At 39.2% G+C, this 15,621-nt stretch overlaps 1 long non-coding RNA gene across 2 annotated transcripts in view; it reads left to right on the forward strand.

The window, feature by feature from the left end:
• LOC144617410 (uncharacterized) overlaps window positions 1–15,621 on the forward strand; it is a 440,770-nt gene that overhangs the window by 128,617 nt on the left and 296,532 nt on the right. The window lies entirely within an intron of this gene.

Below are 15,621 nucleotides of genomic sequence, written 5' to 3' on the forward strand. Positions count from 1 at the left end.
AGGAAAATATAAGAGACAAATATGATAGAGGAAGAGTTAGAAAGTCAAAGATACCACAGCTTTTATGATAGAAATGCTAAAGCAAGGCTTTATTTCTCCTGGTATAAATATGTTTTAAGATATGGCTCATTATTTCATATTGCTGAGATTTTTGTGGGGGGGGCTAATTATAAACAAGCCTTCTAATTTCAAGATGTACAAATCTGATATCCATGATATCTAGGTACCCATGGAAGTTCTTGAGTAATAAGTTAAGCAGTACAGATCTGAGAATGGGCCCTGTGTCAAGTTGCTTGAAAACTAACCAGGTAGGCATGGATCCTGAACCTGGGGGCATTAGGCAGCCAGCTCTAAGTCACTCAGCTATACTGGCAGCCAGCCCACACTTCTTCATCAGTATTCACGGAGATTATGAGAGACAGAATGCCTTATGAAATCTAGATACACAATATTTGTGGAGTTCCTTGCTCTTTCACTAGTTGAATTTTCAAAAATGGAAACGAACAGTCTCAACGACTTTGTGCATCTGTGATGCCTTCTGGTGAGCCATCGGTTTCCCTTTTTAAGTTCACAAACTATATGTTTATTAATGTCTTTGATAATATTGTCTGTTTTTAAGATTATTTATTTTGAAAGAGAGAGAGAGAGGATAAGGGACAGAGAGGGAGAGAGAATCCCAAGCAGGCTCTGTGCTGACAGCACAGAGTCCATCACGGGACTCATTCTCACCACCATGAGATCATGACCTGAGCTGAAACTAAGTCGGACCCTTAGCTGACTGAGCCACCAAGGCACCCTGGTAATTTCATTATTTATATACAGTTTGTGGCTTCTAACTTCATTCTTTTTTTGAAAATGAGAACTGTAATTTGCTTTTCTTCAGTTGTCTGGCACAGCTCCCTCCCTGAATTTCCTTAAAAATTCTTGAGGTTCTTTCCCTTCCCATTTTTTCAAAATTAGAAAAAAAAAAAAAAAAAAAAGGGAAGCATAGGTGAATTACCAGTAAGTTCAAAGAACATTTTTTTAAGCTTGCATGTTTCTGATTGAATTACTATTTCCAGTGCTTGCTTCGACAGCACATATACTGAATTACTATTTCCAAAGGAGTGAGTTAGTATGTATATATGTTAGTGTGTGGGGAAGAGTTTTGGGGAGGAAGGAAGTGAAGAGAGACCAATGGCTTTCCTCTTGTCTCCTTTGGGCATCTGGGGTCCAGGAGAATGTTAGGGGAACAAAGCCCCGTGAAAGGATCATATGGAATTAGAATGTTACTGTGTTGAGTTTACGCGTCACTTTTTCTTTCTCTGATTTTTATTGGGTTGAGTATAGATTTTTAATTTGGGAATCTTAAAGGAGGGAAAAGAATCTGCTGACTTCATCGAATTCTTTTCTATACTGCAAATCCTAGAGCATGTTGACTTCAAAACAAATTCAAACAGAAACAAGTTAAGCTAAATAAACAGACAAACCAAAAGTCCCCCAAAAAACGAATGGCTGTTTTAGGCCACAAGGAGGATAAATAAAAGCTTGAATGCCTAAAACCTTCATTTTTGACAAAAATCATTACAACCGAGGATGCTGCTGCCAAAATTTCAGAATGCCATAGGGCCCAGGAACTAACAATTTGGCTTTTTCCCAAGTTAAAAATTTCCTCTTTAAGATACAAATGAAAAAGACCACATCGTTTATATTTTTTGAAAATGCCACCACATTCTTTTTTTTTTTTTTTCAAATTGCAGCTAAATGCTATTTCATAAGCTTGACGTTATAAGGATTCTTCCTAAATTAAGCCCTGGGGTTTGCTATTTCAGGCTTCCTGCTCAGTGAGCCCCATGGCTTGTGACATTACTTCTGCTCTGTTTACCAATAGTGTGAGTCAGGGTTTGTGGTTGTGACAGAGTCAGCTCCACAGCGGTTTTATCTTCTCCAACTTTAGGGAAGATACCAATAGACTGGAAGGAAACTTGGAAGATCCAGTGGCCCTGACACATCATCTCTGCATGGCAACCTCTGTTCTAATGGAGCTTAGAGACTATAGGCTGGATGGTCATGAAGTATTTCTTTTATAAAATGGCACACAGTCATTACTTCACAGTTGAACTTTGGTATTGCCTGTTAACTCCTTTGCCTACAGTCTTCAACCCATTCAGCATATTGTCATCAGATGCATCAGAACCAGATCATGGTTCTGATTATCCAGATGGAGACATCCCTCAACTCTTAACCCAATTATATTTGCTTCCTGTATGGAAAAGTGATGAAAAAAATCATATGTCCACTTAATAATCATTGAAAATTTCTTGATTGGGGAAAGTTGATAGATAAATATTATTTCCTGGTAAGTAAAGCGGTTGCCTTCACAATAAGTCTTGGGGTGAGGGATATCCAAACAAGTAACCAACTCACAAAGTAATTTCAAATTTCATTGAGTTGACATTTGTTGAATTTATTTCAATTTATGTCCTGAATTTTCACAGAGAAAGCATTTTCAGTATAATCCACAATATGTGGACTCATAAGCAAAGCAAGAATATATGTACCACTAATGCTAAGTAAACTTGTATATTTTTTATTTAATTTAATTTATTTATTTTGAAATATAGAGTACGTGGGGTGGGAGGGGCTGAGAGAGAGGAAGAGAGGGGGAATCCCAAGGAGGTTCTGCACTGGAGCTGGATGGCGGGGCTCAAACTCACAAACCATGAGATCGTGACCCGAGCTGAAATCAAGAGTCAGATGCTTAACCGACTGAGTCATCAGATGCCCCTAAACTTGTATTGTCTTAAACATTCCATAATGTTATCCTGAAAGGGAGAACTATTTCTTTAAGAAATTCTTATAAAATCTATTCAGTTGTGATGTAGAGAGCTAGTGCTCACCATATGTTATGTTTCCTTTCCTAGTCTCCTTTGCCATTAAGTTGGGGACATGTGACTAATTCTGGCCAGTGGACAATACTTAGAAGAGACATGTTTCTCTTGGGTGAAAGCACACTGGGAGGCCACACAGTCTAGTTGGTACAGGCACAGGATGGTAGAACTTCTCTCAGCCTCCTGGGTGCAGGAGAGCATTCCGCAGACCAGTGCTGGGCAGGGAACTTGGGCAAGAAATAAACTTTTCATGATTTAAGGATTAACTAGTTACCCTATATAACCGAGCCTCTCCTAACTAATACAGAGGTGAAACAGTAAGTACTGAGTGATAGGTACTCCTGCAACTGTATTGAAACAAATAAAATATGAATTCCTTTCTCCTTCTCCAGTGGTTTTCTGTGCCCTGGAGAATACCTGGCTTTTTGTTGATAGTCAGTTGAGATGTCCTGCTATTTCATCTGGAAGTCCTGGTCCTGAGTGTCTTCTGAACTGAGACTGAAGATGACCAAGCCCTTCAACACTGTGCCTTTCCTGATTGGCAGAGGCTGGCTGATGCTGGTCTAAAGAGCAGAACTGGTACTAGGCTCCTGCTCCTCCCCTTTCTGCCCTATCTTGTTATGAAAAAGCTGCCAGCTCTGAGCACTCGGTCATGTGCACCAATAATCACAACCCTCTCTTGATTAAAATTCGCCTGCCCCTTCTGAGTGCTTTCTCAAATCAGAGTCTCAAATTTTAGCCTGAATTTGTAATCTTATCCCAACTTCCCTTTCAAATCTTAGGTCTTACCCCAACTCTTCCAAACTGATTTACTTGGACTTCCTGGACATGTCTCCTTCCTCTGGATCTTTTATTCATATCAGATGAGATCAGGAACCTTCAGGGTGGTATGGCTGTAGACTCTCTTAGTGATATCATTGCTTCTGTCTAAATGTCTGCCTTCCATTTCAACTCCTACCTAGTCTTCAGGGAGCAACTCCAGTTTCACTTTGTTTCGAAACGATTCTTTGAACCATATTAAACTTTCTATAGATTCAAAATCCTTGTCTTTAATTCTAAAACCCAAGGAGCTCTCAAAACTGAAAGCTTTCAAATACCTCTTTTGGCAGCTAAACCCAGATTGATCTGAAGAAATTTGGAGACAAAACTTGAGCTGACTTGTCTTTATTTACCTGTAATTGTGATCTCACATAGTATACAAATTCATATTCTGTTTGATTTTGATGTGCTATCCTAGACCCTTCTGGGGCTATTATATAATATATAGTGATACCTGTCTACAATCTGAAACATTCTGAGTTCAGATAATCATTTGCCTCCAGGGGTTTTACTAAAGAGATTTTAACTCTGTTATTATCTTTATGGAGAAAACACTATATCTCTGTTTTCAAATTTCATGATCTATCTGAATGCTTTAATAAAACTAACTTCTAGGGGTACCTGAGTGGCTCAGTCGGTTAAGCGTCTGACTTTGGCTCAGGTCATAATCTCATGGTTCATGAGTTCCAGCCCCACATTGGGCTTTGTGCTGACAGCTCAGAGCCTGGAGACTGCTTCAGAATCTGTGACTCCCTCTCTCTCTGGCCCTCCCCTGTTCATGCTCTGTCTCTGTCTCTCAAAAAAAATAAACATTAAAAAAACTAAAAAAAAAAAAAACCCTAACTTCTAGCATAGACTGAAATTTTTGATAACAAACAATATTCTTTTTTAGTTTTTTGGGTATAAATTTCTAAAAGTGATGAATTCAGTTGCACAAAAATGTGCTGTCTTTATTTTCTATAAACTTGGTTTTTACCTCAAGCTCCTTCACCTGCAGAAAACAGGTAAATTCAATCAAATTAGTGATTAGTCAGTCATTTAAGGTTTTGAATTGGTCAGTTCCGGGAAGTAAGCCTGAAATTCCTGCTCCAGCCAAAGGGCCCACATTTAGCCACTTTTCTTGCTCCTTTTGAAGGCCCAGAAAGCTTTCAGACATTTCCCTGTGGCCCCTTGGGACCCAGATCTTGCAGTCCCTCTCTACCGGCACTGTTTTAACACTTCCGTTGCCATAACATATGGATGTGCGGTAAGTGTACTGAAGTCTGCATGAATTCTGTTGTTTCCTTGGTTTATGCGTGGGAAATGAGGCCCCAGACTTACTGGAGCTTTGATTATTCTTCCTTCTCCACTCTTAAGGGGTAGGAATGGAGGCAAGCAGTTGAAATGCCCATGTCTTCTCTGATTCCAGAAAGATTACTAATTAAAATTTCCTCTTCAGGTGACAAGGCAAGAATTCTTCTAAACTTACCAGTTTTTGATATTTAAGAAGCCACATCTCACAAAGCTACTGTATGTGACATGGATTTATAAACTTATACTTTGTGGCTCGAACTGTGTATAATTAGAACATATGTGACTAAAATTCTTTGCTGCTTGGCTATGATTGTTTTGGCTCTGACTCTTAGGAATTAAATATTATCTGATTAAGGCTAGAAGACCAAAAATATGTGGGAGGTGGGGTGGGTGGTGAGTACGTGGTTAACACGTTCGAAGTTCATTGTACTGTATGTGTATTCCCATTTAGCATTATTCAAATTCCAAACTGAACAAGCTGTCTCCTGTGCAAATGGAGGAGTTTTATGTATCCCTGGATAAGTGATTTTCAGACTGGTTTCAGGAAGCAGCTGAGGAACCTGTTGAGAAAGAATTTCTGCTAGTCCACTTCCCCCATGCTGGTCCTAAGCACATCACACACATTCATATTTGGTTCAGTCTTTTACGTCTTTTATATGCTGTGGATCTGTGTATGGTTTAAGTAAAGAGTGATGCTAGTCAAAAGATTTTGAAAACCCTTGCATCTAAATGGGATTATACAGAAGATTTTTCAAACACCTGGTTGCATTTAGTAATCCGTTTCACTTGTAATCAATCACTCCTTAACCAGAACCACCTTCCACTTTCAGCTGTGAGTGAACAATTCGATGGGAATCTTCTAAGTCCAGTGATGGAATCTCCTGGGTACTAATGCCCATGCCTGTATGTTTCAGGCTCTGGGAAGTTTAGTTGAAAAGACCTGCAGTCTGCTTCTTTTTAGTCGTTGCTCCCCCCACCCTCCCCTCCCATAGCCCCACCAAACCTTGGCTGTTTGTTTATGGGGCCGAGGGATAGAAAAGCTTTATCATTTTTACTGCTCTCTCTTTTCCTCTTGGGAGACACAGAATTAAACAAAAGAAGCCCTTCCCGTGCTCACTTGAGTATTCCCATTTCTGTTGGGAACAGACATGATCAGTTTGGATATTTTGGCCTGTTGCGTTGTAACTACTCATTCCTTGGCTCACATACCCCTCATTTGTCACCTGGAACCTTGTGCTAGCCTCCGAAGTGGCCCTCTTTCCTTTATTTCTCCTTGATCTTGCCCACTTCTAAAATGTCACTCAAGTGTTCTTTTTCTAAAATGTACAGCTAGCTATGTTACTCTTAAAAATTTAAAGATTTAAAAAGATTCTGTATTGACTTTGCATTTTTATGGGATATTAAAATTCTTTGCCTCGATAACCAGATATTTAATGATTACCAGCATGATACTGGTAATTAATGATTACTATGCATCCCGTGTGCAGTCAGTATGGTAAGACATTTCACTTACCATCATTTGCCCTTCACAACCACTCTTTGAGGTTAGTGGTTTTATCTCCATTTTCTAAAATGAAAAAGCTGAGCTGAGAGAGATGACTTTTCCCAAAAATAATGAATAGCAGGATTCCTCCCTTCACTGATCTTTCCTGTGACCCTGTGTATCTCAGACAGGGCAGTCTTCACTGAGAGCAGCACTGAAGCCTTCACCATAACCTGTCAGGCCTCCTTTCCCTCCTCATGCTGGGTCCCCTGCCTGCAATACGAAGAAATCTTATTCATTGGTTGTCTTGAATTACGTCTCAAGATCCAGATCACTGGTTCCTTTCTCTGTTTTACCATTTTGTCCCTCAAGACACAGATACACCTTTCCTTGTGGACAAGTCACGTTGCCACATGGTGAATCCTAGGTATGAGACGTGTCTTCTACCTCATTCCTCATTCAGGGGCTATTAATTCCATCAGAAGATGATCATTTTAGGAAACTGAGGAAGAGTAGAATATAGAACTTTAGATTACTGTGGAGGTCCAACTGTAGATCATCTAATACCTGCTGATACTGTCCTTTATTTTTTTGATTTAATTTTAATTCTTTCAAAAGAAAGTTTAAAAAAATTTTCCTTGTTTACAAAAAAAGGGTTTTGCTATATTGAGATCAATGTAGTTGTACAAGGAGTTGCTTCTTCTGTATTCAAACTTCCAACAGAGATTTCTCTTGTTTTCTAGCTGTGTTTTTTTTAATGAAAAAATTTTAATTGTAAAATACAAATAACATCAGATTTACCATTTTTATTTAAAAAAATTTTTTTTAATGTTTACTTATTGTTGAGAGAAAGAGAGAGACAGAGTGTGAGCAGGGGAGGGGCAGAGAGAGAAGGGGAGGACAGAGAATCTGAAACAGGCTCCAGGTTCTGAGCTGTCAGCACAGAGCCCGATGTGGGGCTTGAACCCATGAACTATGAGATCATGACTAAACCGAAGTCAGATGCTTAACCAACTGAGCCATCCATGCATCCCTACCATCTTCATTTTTAAGTATACAGTAGTGTTAAGTATATTCACATTATTGTGCAATCAATCTTCGGAACTATTAGAGCTTGTAAAACTGAAACTCTCTATATACTGAATAACTCCCCATCCCTTGTCCACCCCACACCCAGCTGGGCCTGAAAAACTACCACTCTACCTTTAGTTTCTATGAGTTTGACTATCCTAGGTACTTCATGTAAGTGGAATCATACAGTATTTTTCTGTGACTGGCATATTTCACTTAGCATTGTGTCCTCAAGTTTCATTCATGTTATAGTGTATGTCAGAATTCCCTTCCCTTTCAAGGCTGAATAATATTCCACTGTGTGTGTATGCCACATTTAGTCTGTCTACTCACCTGTCGAAGACACTTGGATTGCTTCTACCTTTTGGCTACTGTAAACAATACTGCTATGAACATGGGAGTGCAAATGTCTCTTTGAGATCCTACTTTCAGTTCTTTTGAACTCCACATCCTCCAACAGTTGTTACTTTCTGTTTTTGTTTGTTTGTTTTTTAAAAAGTCTTCCTGATGGGTGTGCTAGATGAGGCTTTGAATCAAGAGAAACTCTCTTTAAAAAGATTAGATACTTTGTACTACAGGCCTCCTTGACTCAAGGGTTACATATAATACATAATTGACAGTTATTATCCTCTTCTGTTTTAAGAAATAAAATCAATGTTTATTAAAAAAGCACAACTGAATAAATGACAACAACAACAACAACAACAACAACAACAACAACAAAAAGCTAAAATCTTTGTCCAAGCTAGTGACACTTGTGTGAAACCAGGCAGTTCAGCCACAAAACCACAGCCCATAAACTCCCCTCCTTCTGAAAGCATCTTCCCCTAGGAGCAGTCTGGGTGTCTAGGAGGAACTAAGCATTTTCTAGGGTGATAGCCTTAGGAATCTGACTGATAAGGTATTAGTGATTGTCAAACTCCCCAGCTAAGACAAGAGTTTCTGGGGGACAGGGGTTGTTCATGTAAATTTTTGTATCCTCTTGTGCTTGACATTGTGCAAGTCCTGCACTAATTCATAAAAAAGTTACATGCTTGGTGTCTGCTATGTGGCAGTTGGCCATTCTGAGAGATACGGGGGACGTGGCAGTGAACAAAATAGACAAAATCTTTGCCCTCATGGACCATATAGTGGTAACTATAAGTACATAGGTGTACACACATATATGAATGCTATGGAAAAGCAAAGTGGGAAAGGAGAATAGTAACGGGCAAGAGGGGACAGTTACAGTTTGGCACTGGGTTCAAGGAAGGCTCACTGAGATGTGGCATTTGGCCAAACACTCAAAGGGAGTGAGGTATGCCGATTGCTTTCTAGGGGAAATGTATTCTAGGTAGAGAGGATAAGGGCAGAATGCCTGAAGTGGGAATGTGCTTGATGTGCTGGAGAAGAGCAGAAAGACCAGTGTGTCTAGAGCAGAGTGAGTGGGAGGTAGGAGAAGTGATCAGATCCATAACAGGGAGCCAGACTGCACAGGGCCTTGCAGCCATTGAAAGAAATTTTGTTTGGGAAGCCTTTGGGAGGAGAAAGGTTGGGTTCTGAACAGAAGAAAGACAAGATCTGACCTACCTTTCCATGGATCAATCTGGCTACTGTGTTGAGATTAGAATAAGAGCCAAGGGTGGAAGTAGACCCTCAAAAGATATTTATCGGTTGATGGAGATGGCGTTTGTGGTGTTTGGACTTGGGTGTTCTATGAAGATGATGGCAACGTTGGCAGCTTCACAAAATGGACCACACAAACTCGCCAGATGCCAGGCCTCAGCAGCCTGTTCACAGATTACCCAGGGGAGGAGGGCATGCTCCAGAGAGTGCAATCTGCTGTCTGTGACAATGGGCTAGGCACCTTCAGGAAGTGTCTGCTGTCTGCTTTGGGGTTGAGGCCGTCAGTCTAATGGAGGCCCTGTGATCTGAGCAACATGTTGAGGTTAGCAAAAGGGACAGTTGCCCACAGAGGAGCTCTTTGTTTCTGAGTGAATGGATCAGACCCACCTTTGAGAAATTTCTGCAGACCCTAGGTCTGAGAAAATTTGAGCAAAATGTCATTGGGTTTTCAGCAGGCGCCATGGGTGGTGGACCGCAGCTGGGTGGTTCCCACCAGAGAAATTCTTTATTCTTTCATTAGTGCTAATGAAACTCACCCTGGTGAAAGGAAATCACATGATGAGACCACAGGTATTTCACCGAAAGTGCTGCTCGCTTGAGCTGTAAAGCTGCTTGTAACCTTTAATCTTGGGCTTATGCCTCAAGGAAATGAACCCAGAAGAAACAAACAGAAAGATATTTGCACAGACATCTTTTGAATTTAAGAGGGCATTTAACTGAGGGCATTCCAAATGTTTGAGAAGAAAATACTAGTTAAACAAATAGTCAAAAGTGTTATTATAAGGAGGTAGAATGCTACAAAGAAGTAAAAGCTCTGGGGTTTCTTTGGTATACTGAAAAGTACATTATATATATATATATATATATATATATATATATATATATATATATATATATATATTTTTTTTTTTTTTTTTTTTTTTTTTTTTTGTTGTTGGTTTTTTTTTGGTTTTTTTTTTTGTTTTGTTTTGTTTTTGTTTAGGTAAATAATGTGCAACACAAAATAGAATATTTGTACAGTTGTACCTATACCAAATATATGTACTCACTAACAAATGGATTTAGAAAAATGGAAATAGGGTTTACAAATGAATTTAGAGAAATGAAAATTGAGTTGAAGCTCATTGGTTCTTTTATGTAAAGTGAGTAGATTATAAGTATAAAAAATAAAGTCTCCAGAGGCAACTGGGAGTAGGCATTAAAGGTAAAAAATAGCCTTTTATCCTCTTACACTATTTGGACCTTTATTACCATTCTGTCTCATTCAGTCCGATCTTCCCTCCTAAATATGGCCCATGCACACTGTGCTGAGGACACCGACCAAGAAGCAGATAAAGGTGAGAATCACTGATTGTTAGTCTTGAAAGCCCACCAAAGCAAGGTGGGAAATTCCTAGATCGCTCGTGTACTTGGTCAGTAATGAGTCGCCTGTGGTCCGAAGGCCATGTACAGCTTGGCCAACTCTAAGAACAACCCTGCCACTTGATTTCAGGACAAAAGATGAGAAAACTGCCTCTGGGTGACTACTTGGTAAACAAGCGGAGATATTTACATTGTGGCAGTTAAAAGTAGTACCAAATTTTACTAGCAAAGTTCCTCTTTTGAGAAGATAGTTATATATATAAATACACACTTTTTTTCTCCAAGGCACTCAGTAAACTTGTTAAGAAAATTTCTGTGGGGCACCTAGGTGGCTCAATCAGTTAAGTGCCTGATTCTTGGTTTCAGCTCAGGTCATGACCTCATAGTTCCTGAATTCAAGCCCCACTTCAGGTTCTGTGCTGACAGTGTGGAGCCTGCTTGGGCTCTTTCTCTCCCTCTGCCTCGCTCCCCTTCTCATGCTTTCTCTCTCTCTCTCTCTCTCTCTCTCTGTCTCAAATAAATAAATAAACTTAAAAAAACAAAACAAAAATGTTTTCTGTACTATTTAAAATATAGACCATCACAGATAGCAGGATTTGTAGTTAATTTTACTTTCTTCTTTAAATATTCCTGTATTATTTAAATTATTAAAAGCAAGGGATATATTATTTTTATAGCACAAGGTAAATTTGTCCTATTTGAAAGAAAAAATACTTAGTCAATATTTTTATTTTTCTTAAACTGGCCTGTATAAAGATTAATACATCAAACCACATAACATTAAAACTCACTCTGTGACAATACTTCTCAACCCCCATCGTAAGCATTTTTTAAAGAAAGGTGACAAAGTGTTAGGGACTACCAGTTAGTATCTCTAATGTACAAAGATATTTTATAAATCACCAAGAAATGATGAGAAAAGTTCAGGAGCTATATATAGACAATTTACCATAGAAATGGCAATAACATGAATAAAGGGTTAAACTTCTTTGTGGTTAAATACAAATTAGGAGACCAACTATTGGTTTACATTTATTAGAGTGGGAAAGGTTAATTGCTAATATTCATTATTCAATACAGTCAGAGACTATAGGCATTTTCATACACACTGGTGAGAATTAAAATTGGTACAAATTGAGAACAATACTATTAAGGCTTTTTTTTTTTTAGGGGTGCCTGCGTGGCTCAGTTGGTTAAGCGTCCCACTTCGGCTCAGGTCATGATCTCGCAGTTTGTGAGTTCGAGTCCCGCGTCGGGCTCCGTGCTGACAGCTCAGAGCCTGGAACCTGCTTTGGATTCTGTGTCTTCTCCTGTCTCTGCCCCTTCCATGCTCATGCTCTGTCTCTCTCTCTGTCTCTCAATAATAAATAAATAATAATAATAATAATAATAATAATAATAAATTAAAAAATTTAAAAATCCCAATCATGTTACTATTACCCATTTTGAGAAAGACCATTGCCAAAAAATGTGTGTTCTCCTGCAATCACATTTGACTCCTTTTGCCTCAGAGATAATCACTGCTTTAATTTTTTTTTAAATTTCTGTTTTACTTTATATTTTTAGCACGTATTTCTAGAAATACTATATTGCTTTTTTTGTTTTTGCCTGAGAAGCTCTGAACTCAGTCCATTCCTGCCTCAACCCTGTGGAAAGCAAGCCCTGCCCTCTGGAGGTCCCAGGAAGGCACAGGGGGTGTGCCCTTGAGAGAGGATGCCCAGATGCTGGTCCTGCCACCTGAGGGTGGGTAGTCACCCAGGTTGTCCTCGTCCATTTCTGCCCCTGGGAACACCGGCCCCAAAACTTCTAATATGAAAACCAAGGTGAAAGCTTTAACTTAACTGTTGTTTTTTTTTTTTTTCCCACCTGCCACTTGGACTCTGATTTTCCTTAGGTAAAATGTTTATTTTTGAAAAATCACCCACTTCTGCTCAGCACTCTTCTCATCCATTTCGGTCTTGATTCTTTGACACATTTGTATCTGAGGAATATTTCCTCACCTTGCCTGCCTCCCTGCCCATGATGACCTGGACAGGAGGCCCAGTTTGGAGTATGCATTGGCCTGGCATTGAAGAAGATGCTCAGATCCTCCCTTCTGGGCAGCTCCTGGACAACTTGGGTGGAAATGGTAGCTGTTCTTGACACACAGAAGGAGCTTCATAAGTGACTGCTGAGTGGGTGGAGGGATGCTCATTGTCTGGGCTTATCCACAAATGTGAAGTTCTGCCAACTTGTCCTAACTGGTACATTAAACTATGTTCATAGAGGTGTAGAAATAATAATGTTCATAGTACTGCTCAGTGCAAGTGAGCATGTACTCTGTACCAATTGGTACTCTGTGCCAATCTCTTTTAACGCTCATGACAACCTTATAAGGTGAGAGAATTTTACAGATGAGAGAATAGAGCCACAGAGAGGTAAAGCAATTGTACAAGGTCACAGAGCTAGTTGGTTGAAGAGCTGGGATTGCAAACTCAGTTCCTTTTGACTCCCCAGCCTGAACTTGTAACCACTTTGGGATGCAATCTTCTCTCAGATCATTTGAATTCCTTTGGAATTAAAGGGTCTCATTACAGGAACTGTGGAGTAGCTTCCTTGGCTTCTCCATTCAGGGACTCTCTTTCCTCTGAAACTCCTGCCTGGAGCGCTCACTTGCCCCAAATCTCTTTTTGGTACTTCTCATGGACACATGTCTTGTTTCTCCTCTGCATTTTTGGAATTGTGAAGCAGAGGCCAAGGCTTCAACTCTGGGAGCACCAGTTATGCCCCACGCATGCTTCCACTATAATCCTGATACAGGTGGTTTCCTCCTTCCCCCACACCGTGCCCCCTATTTTCAGTCCCAGCTCCCATACCACACTTGATGTGTTACTAATTTATTGTCATGAAATAAACTGCCCCCATATTTAGTGTCTTATAATCACAGCCATTATATTAGCTCATGATTCTGTGGTCAGCAATTTGGGTGGGATCCTCTGCTGGTATCCCCTGGAGTTACTTTGTTTCTGCAGGTATCTGGAATCTGAGCCAGGGCTGGATGCTGTAAGATGGACTTGCTCACAGTTGGAGCAGTCTCTCAGCTGGGTAGGCTCAGGGGACTCAGCAGGAACAGTTCTTTTCCACTGGCCTCTCCTCTGCCAGTAGGCTAGACTGGACTTCTTCAATTGGCAGTCTCAGGGCTGTGTTCCAAGGGATCCAGGCAGAAAGCATTTAATCCTTCCACATTCTGTTGGATATGGCAAGTAAAAAACCAGTCCAGATTCAATGAGTGGGGAAACTGAGTCTGCCTCTTTTGTTTTTAAAGACCTTTTGACCCCCTTCACCTGTTTCTCATACCTCTCACTCCCTGCTTCTGGCAACTACCAATCTGTTCTCTGTAACTATGAGCTTTTTTTTTTTTTAAAATCCACAAATAAGAGAGATTATACAGTATTTATTTTTCTATGTCTAATTTACTTAGCGTAATGTCCTTGAGGTTCATCCATATTGTTACAAAAAGCAAGATTTCATCCTTTATTTATAGCTGAATAATATTCCACTGTGTACGCATGTATGTATATGTATGTATGTATGTGTATATTTATATCACATTTTATTTATTCACTCATTGATGGACACTTAGGATATTTCCTTATCTTAGCTATTGTAAATAATGCTATAATGAACATGGAGGTGCATAAATATTTTCTAGTTTGGTGACACCAGTTTACATTCTCACCAATGGAGCCCTTTTGTCCATATCCTCTCCAACAATTATTTCTTGTCTTTTTGATACTAGCTGTTCTAACAGGTGTGCAGTGATATCTCATTGTAGTTTTGATTTGCATTTCCCTGATGATTAGTGATATTGAGCATGTTGTCATCTACATAGTGGCCACATGCATGTCTTCTTTTGAAAAACATCTATTCAGATCTGCCCATTTTTAAATTGGATTGTTTTTTGCTTTTGAATTGTATGATATTAGCATCTCATCAGATATATGATTTAAAAAATATTTTCTCCCATTCAGTAGGTTGCCTTTTCATTTTACTGGTGGTTTCTTTTGCTTATAAAAGCATTTTAATTTGATACAGTCCCACTTGTTTGTTTTTGCTTTTGTTGCTTTAGCTTTGGTGACAGATGAAAAACTCATTGCCAAGACCAATGTTAAGGAGTTTACCATCTATGTTTTCTTCTAGGAGTTTTATGGTTTCAGGTCTTACATTCAAGTCTTTAATCCACTTTGGGTTAATTTTTGTGTGTGGTGTAAGATAACGGTTAAGTTTCATTCTCTTGTGTGTGGCTGTCCAGTTTTCCCAACACCATTTATTGAAAAGACTATCTTTTTCCTATTGCATATTCTTGGCTCCTTTGTTATAAGTTAATTGACCATACATATGTAAGCTTATTCCTGGGATGTCTGTTCTATTCCACTGACCTATGCATCTATTTTTTTGTCAACACCATGCTGTTGTAATTACATAGCTTTGTAATATCGTTTGAAATCAGGGTGGTTTCAAATCAGGATGCCTCCAGCTTCGTTTTTCTTTCTTAAGATTGCTTTGGCTATTCAGGTTATTTTATGATTCCATACAACTTTATGATTATTTATTCTATTTCTGTGAAAAATGCCATTGGGATTTTGATAGGAATTGCACTGAATTTGTAGATTTCTTTGAGTAGTATGAACATTTTAACAATATTGATTCTTCCAATCCATGAGCACAGACTATCTTTCTGTTTATTTGTGTCTTTAATTTCTTTTATTAATGTGTTATAGTTTTCAATAAACATTGTTATAGTCTGTGGTGTCACAGTCTTCTAAAAAGGTTATGTGAGTGTGTGTATTTTAAAGTAATAACTACTTGAGGCGCCTGGGTGGCTGAGTTGGTTAAGCGTCCGACTTCAACTCAGGTCATGATTTTGCAGTTTGTGGGTTTGAGTCCCGTGTGGGGCTCTGTGCTGACAGCTTGGAGCCTGGAGCCTGCTTTGTTTTCTGTGTCTCCTCCTCTCTCTGCCCCTCCCATGCTCATGTTCGGTCTCTTTCTGTCTCTCAATAATAAGTAAATATTAAATTTTTTTTTAAAGTTATCACTACTCTATTGTATCTTAATGTGAATCATTGAGGAAGGTTAGAG

The sequence above is a fragment of the Panthera onca genome, chromosome C2 (genome assembly GCF_046562875.1).
Source record: "Panthera onca isolate mPanOnc1 chromosome C2, mPanOnc1 haplotype 2, whole genome shotgun sequence".
In the NCBI taxonomy this organism is placed as follows: domain Eukaryota; kingdom Metazoa; phylum Chordata; class Mammalia; order Carnivora; family Felidae; genus Panthera; species Panthera onca.